Here is a 6,000-nt window from a genome sequence, read left to right as displayed (position 1 = left end):
AGATATATTAAAGACCCAACACATGATGACAATTTTAAATGGGGATAAAAAATACAATTACGGGAGTTTAAACTCAGAACTTTCTGCTCTGATACCATGTTAGTTTACCAATTTATCACAAAAACTTAAACTATTAAAATGTAGGTCAATAATAATTTTATACTTCAACTCTCTGAGCAAACTACTTCCAAGCATCATTGATAGTGGAGTCAACGAATAAACCACCAAAATTTTTTGTTTTGTGGAGAAGTTCTCGAAGAATCACGATCGAAAATCGACAGCCAATAGTAGGTTATCAACAGTTTTAGTATCACGGCAGACTACTCCCAAGTAGCACAGTGGATACTTATAGCCCCCGGTAACTATTGTTTATGTCTTAGGGTCCGTTTGGTTCGCTAATTTGAATTTTTAATTCGAATTGAGATGTGATGTTAGAGTTTTTTTACTGTAGCAAAAAAATAGATGTGACTATTTCTGAGAGTTTTTTACTGTAGCAAAACTCGAATCAGCGAAAAGAACGGGCCCTAGTGTAATACTTCTAGGGGCATATTTGATATTCAACTATGTTGGTGCCTCATTTTCTGAAGAACCTCGTTAGAATAGGGAAAATCAATCGAAGGTCTGATATTGCATTTGAGCCCAAACCAAACCCAAAATAAGCATCCTCAAGAGTTTCTACTGAAACGGCCCGGGTTTCCTACTATTGACTTGAACACTTTATTTACTATTATTTTCACAAGGGAAATTCTACAATATCATTGCCTTAATGTAGAGAATTATGAGTTCACTCATCACGTTTGATCATAGAGAATAATGGGAACATTCATCACTTTCAGCCATCTCGATCAGGCGGCTATAATTAATGGACCAAAACTATGGTAAATATCAATTATACTTTTTTTTTGTCAAAGTTTATGCAAAATTGATCGAGGACTCCTTTAGCTAACCAGTGACCATATAATATATGGTGTTTTTTCTTCTGCTTCTTCTTCTTCTTCTTCTTTTATTATTATTATTATTATTATTATTATTATTGTTGTTGTTTTTGAGTTCATAAATAAAAACCCATTTATGTCTTCGACGCCGAGCAGTGTTTGTCTGATGGTCATGGTTGGACTCCGACTTATTTGAGCACTTTCCATTTCTATCTCCATGGAATTTCAACTATTTTTAAGAAAAATACGTTCTTACGTAGCATTTTTCAATTTATTAAGCAAATACATTTAAGCCTCGTTCACTTTGCAGATTCAAATTTTCAATTCGAGTTGAGATGTGATATTTTCTGATAACTTTAATAGAAAAAGATTTTTACTATATAAACTTAAAACTGAAAACTTAAATCGGTAAAATGAACAAAGTCTTAAGAAGCATTTGATCGGGATCGAACGGTTTACGGCACTCACTGCGTGTGTAAACCCTTGGTGGGCTACACGGGATAACCTCAATGTAAGTGCTATCATGTGACCGCTTGTACGAATAATGGGCGCAGGTGCTCTGTACGATTTGCTCGGGTACCACACATGCCAATTTTCGTGTTGTTACTGCACTTGTCCTTTATTTATTTTTCAATTTGATCCTTTTTTTTTTTTTTTTTTTTTTTTTTTTTTTTTTTTTGTGTAAAAAAAAAACCTTAGCATATCAAAATCAAAATTTCACCATCTAATATAACATTAGTTACTTGATGAAAACAGCCCAGGATCACTGAAGGGAGCAGTTTTGTTATTCAGCAGCCTGAATACTAAAATCAATTCTAATCTAAGGCACGCATCAAATTCAAATCCAAATCATTCCACACATAAGAACAAAGTATAAAATGTAAACTTGACCACGGGAGGGGGAAAAGAACAACTATCAGAAATGCCATTTAACAACATGTTGAGCTCAAGTAAATACTTATAGTTATTGCTCATTCACAAGAAAGGTGATGTGGGAACTCAACAAAAGACAGGCTTGGAATAATATATTGGTTGGTTCCTCTCCTCTAACATAGGACTGCTTATGCAAAAAACAAGTGATAAGGCGTAACCTAAAAATTGCACCTGGGCATTTACGTTACAAACTCAATAATAAATAAAAATTGTGCAAGAACAAGTATTGCTTGTATTGAAACCTAATACTCAATAAGTAAACAGAAAATATCGGTAATCAAATTCCAAAGTTGCAAACTTTACATAAACAATATCCAAAAATAACTTAAAAAACAAAAAACAAAAATCATGTTTCTTACGAAGATTACTAGATTCCTCTGCTGTTGCTGAGGATGGAGCCGAGGGTGCCGAGGACGGCGAAGGCGAGGAGTGGGCTGACGTCGAGGGTGTCGAAAACCGGAGGGATAATGTTTCGGAAGAGATTGAGATAAGGATCGCAGAGGTCGCGGATGGCGGAGAGGGGCTGGCGATCCCAAGGGATGTTGGGAGGACTCTGACCATCAGAACTCCGCTGTAGATGTCAAGCCACTTGGCCAGCCCCGCCGCCACAACTGTCAGCGGCGTGTTGAGGTAGGCGCTCTGCCGGTCCCTCACCGCCGCGAAGAACGCGGGACCCACGGCGTGGCCCAGCGATTGGGAAACTCCAACGACGGCGGGGATTGAGGATGAGAGCATGCGGACGATGGCGACGGCGACGGCGAAGAGGGCGGTGAGAGGGTGGTGGGGGTTAGGGTTAGTAGAGGAATTGGGAGATTTCGATTTGAGAGGTATTGGGGCAGTTTGGGAGACGGCTCTGATACTCCTCATCCTAGGGCTTGGTGAAGAAAGGGATACAGAGAGAGAGATGGCCGGGGCTCTGTCACTGAAGGAGAGAGAAGAAGGAAGGGGTTTTGGGGAATTGGGGAAGAGAGAGAAGGATTTCGGGTTGAAGTTGTGGTGCGGTTGGAGGAAAAGGGCTTGGGAAGCCATGGCAGAGCAGGTCGAGGTAGCCATAAGGCCCATAACTATAACTCTGTTTCTGCATCTATCTCTATCTCTCACTCTCTGTCAAATTTCAATCAACAAACCCAAAGACGAGGACTTGGGGGGCTTTTTTGCGCATATAACACCCTTCAAAACTTTTTTTTCCCCTTTTCCATTTATTTTCCTTCAGATTTTGGATAAAAACACTAGGCCTCGTTCACTTCGCTGATTCGAGTTTAGAATTCGAGTTGAGATGTGACTTTATGTGAGAGTTTTTTACTGTAGCAAAAAAGTTAGATATGATTGTTTGTGAGAGCTTTTTACTGTAGAAAAACTCAAATTTTAAACTCGAATCAGCGAAGTGAACGGGATATTATCCCTGTTTGAAATTAAAAAAAAAAACCAACAATTTATAGTATTTTTAGTTGTTTTTAATTCGAATTAAGATATGATTTTATATATGAGTTTTTATTATAATAAAAAAGTTAAATATAACTGTCTTCTAGGATTTTTTAATATAATAAAACTTAAATTTTTTGCTACAAATTCTAAACTCTAAGTCATACCTGCATATCAGAAATACTAAAAAACAAAAAGCCCTAACTTGTTTTGTTTCCCTCCCGTGGATGTCATCTTCTTAGCTCTTTGTAAAAATAATCTAATAGAAAAGCTTTTTTCATAAAATGACAATTCAAAAATTTTTATTTGTAAAATGACTGTCTTTTAAAATATGATAATTAAATAATAAGTAATATAATTTAATGAGATGACATAACAAATTTAACTTTCTGGAGAAAGAAAAATGAAAAAAAGGAACCCCAAACCCTCTTTCAAGCTCCTTTCTCCTCCTTCACGTACTGTCATGGCAAATTTTTTTGATTTCTTCACATTCATTCTCCCGAGCCATCATAGCTCTAGATCCGCAAGATTGAAGAAATTTTTGTCATATTTTGTTTGATTAAGTGCTTTGAAGAAGAAAAAATTATTGGAAGAACTTGTTTGGAGAACAAAATTTGGAAGGTTAGTTTTTTGTCCTAAATCTCTTTGAATGTTTGTTTTGGACGACGTTTATTTTGAATATTATAGGTGCATTTAGCCGAAAATTTTACTATTTGTAAAAGAAAAAAAAAGCTTTTGGGTTTGGAAGATGTCAGATGGCGAGGTTGATGGTCGCGCGAATGACGGAGGTCGTTCAATGTGGGTCGCGCGTGACCATCATTCTAGGTCACGTGCGACCATCATCTAGGAGGAACGACCTGGATTTCTTTTCGCGCGACCATAGCCTAGTGATGGTCGCGCGTCTTTTTCTTTCCAGAACGACTCTGAGCGACCTTAGAAATTTGTTGGTCGTTCGGAGTAATTCAGGGTCGTTCGGGGTCGCGGGAATGACGGAGGTCGTTCAAAGTGGGTCGCGTGCAACCATCATCCAGGAGGAACGACTTGGATTTCTTTTCACGCGACTATAGCCTAGTGATGGTCGCGTGTCTTTTTCTTTCCAGAATGACTCTGAGCGACCTTAGAAATTTATTGGTCGTTCAGAGTCGCGCTGAATTTTTTTTTAATATTAAGGTTGTTTATATTTGTGATATAATTTTTGAATTTATGTTTTTCTTTTACAATTAAATTTCAAAATTCATTATAGGTATGGTTCCAATCTTCGTTTTCTAGCGTACGATGGTGAATGGAAAAAGGTGGAGAGCGGATCTTGAGAATGGTTTGGAAGTGGTTTAACTAGGGGCTTTTTAGTTGATAGAATCACCACATTTGTTGAATTGGTAGATACAATCTATGCAAGAACGAGTATTGATCGAAGTAAGTATGCAATTGAAATTACACATAAGTGCATTGGTGACTCGTTTAGTAAGATTGCGCCAACTCTTATTTCCAGTAATTTGGGTGTCATGGATCTTATGTTTTTGTACGAGAATGAAAAATCAATTACTCTGCATGTTATACTTAAAGAGAACAATGAGAAAGATAAAACAATATGTGTTGTTAATGACGAAAAAATTAACATTGATAACAGTCTCGTGGGAGACCTCCGTAATGATTATTTTAGGCATCGTTCCTGTTTTGGTGGGGTCACTCGCGAAAAAATGCATAACACCTGATGGTCGTTCTTGCTCTTTTGGTGGTCCCTCAGTGTCTTTCTCGGTCGTTCCAGAATGCTTGCAATTTGAAAAAAAAAAAAAGTGTTGGAGAGCCTTAGAGCGACCAAGAGGCAAACCCAAGCGACCTAGGCGTCATTCTTATTTAGGTGGGGTCACTGGCGAAAAAATGCCTGAACGACTTGATGGTCGTTCTTGGCCTTTTGGTGGTTGCTCGATGTCTTTCTCGGTCGTTCCAGAATTGATGCTATTTGGAAAAAAAAGTGTTGGAGAGCCATAGAGCGACTGTTGTGTGATTTTTATGCTCGCGAGTGTACGTGCCGAACAAGTAATAAAGTGTGAGTAGAGTATCGTTCCCACGGAGAAAGTTATCAATATTTTTCCTAATAAGATCCAAGAGATGCAATGTAAACAAATTTAATGGCTTGATTCAATTACAAAGACTAAAAGAATTGCAATAAACACAAGTAAATAAGTGCACACTCAGTTATCAAAGGAGAAAATCAATATATGTGAAGGACTGGGACTCAATTTCTCCTTCACTGCAACCTGGGCTATTTATGCTACAACTTTTGCTATAGCAATACTGTCAGTTAGCCTAAACACTTATTTTACACAAGGACTTTCTGACCAACTTATGATTTCGCCTCTTTACTCATATTTCAACATATTCCTTTGAGAAATCTAAACATAGAGGTCAAGTTAAGCATAGGTTTCAATTGGGCCATGTGAGACAAGTATATATTCCTATACTACTTGCAAATAAACTTGATTTCTTTGTGAAATTTAGCTAAACAACACATTGTTCAATATTGGTCTAATTCCAATCAACTTTCTAGCAAATTGAACTCACAATATTCTATTTAAGATGGCCAGTCAGTAAAAAGAATGATAAAGATTATATTGAACAAACTAGATCAACATTAATATAGCAAAAGTGAGCATACACAACTTTAATTATAGATCCAGATACTTTATTATCCCAGCCAAGTTAATTTAAC

The sequence above is a fragment of the Morus notabilis genome, unplaced genomic scaffold (assembly GCF_000414095.1).
Source record: "Morus notabilis unplaced genomic scaffold, ASM41409v2 Scaffold1049, whole genome shotgun sequence".
Classification (NCBI taxonomy): domain Eukaryota; kingdom Viridiplantae; phylum Streptophyta; class Magnoliopsida; order Rosales; family Moraceae; genus Morus; species Morus notabilis.
The sequence above is the reverse complement of the archived record's forward strand: the minus strand, read 5'-3'. Positions refer to the sequence as shown.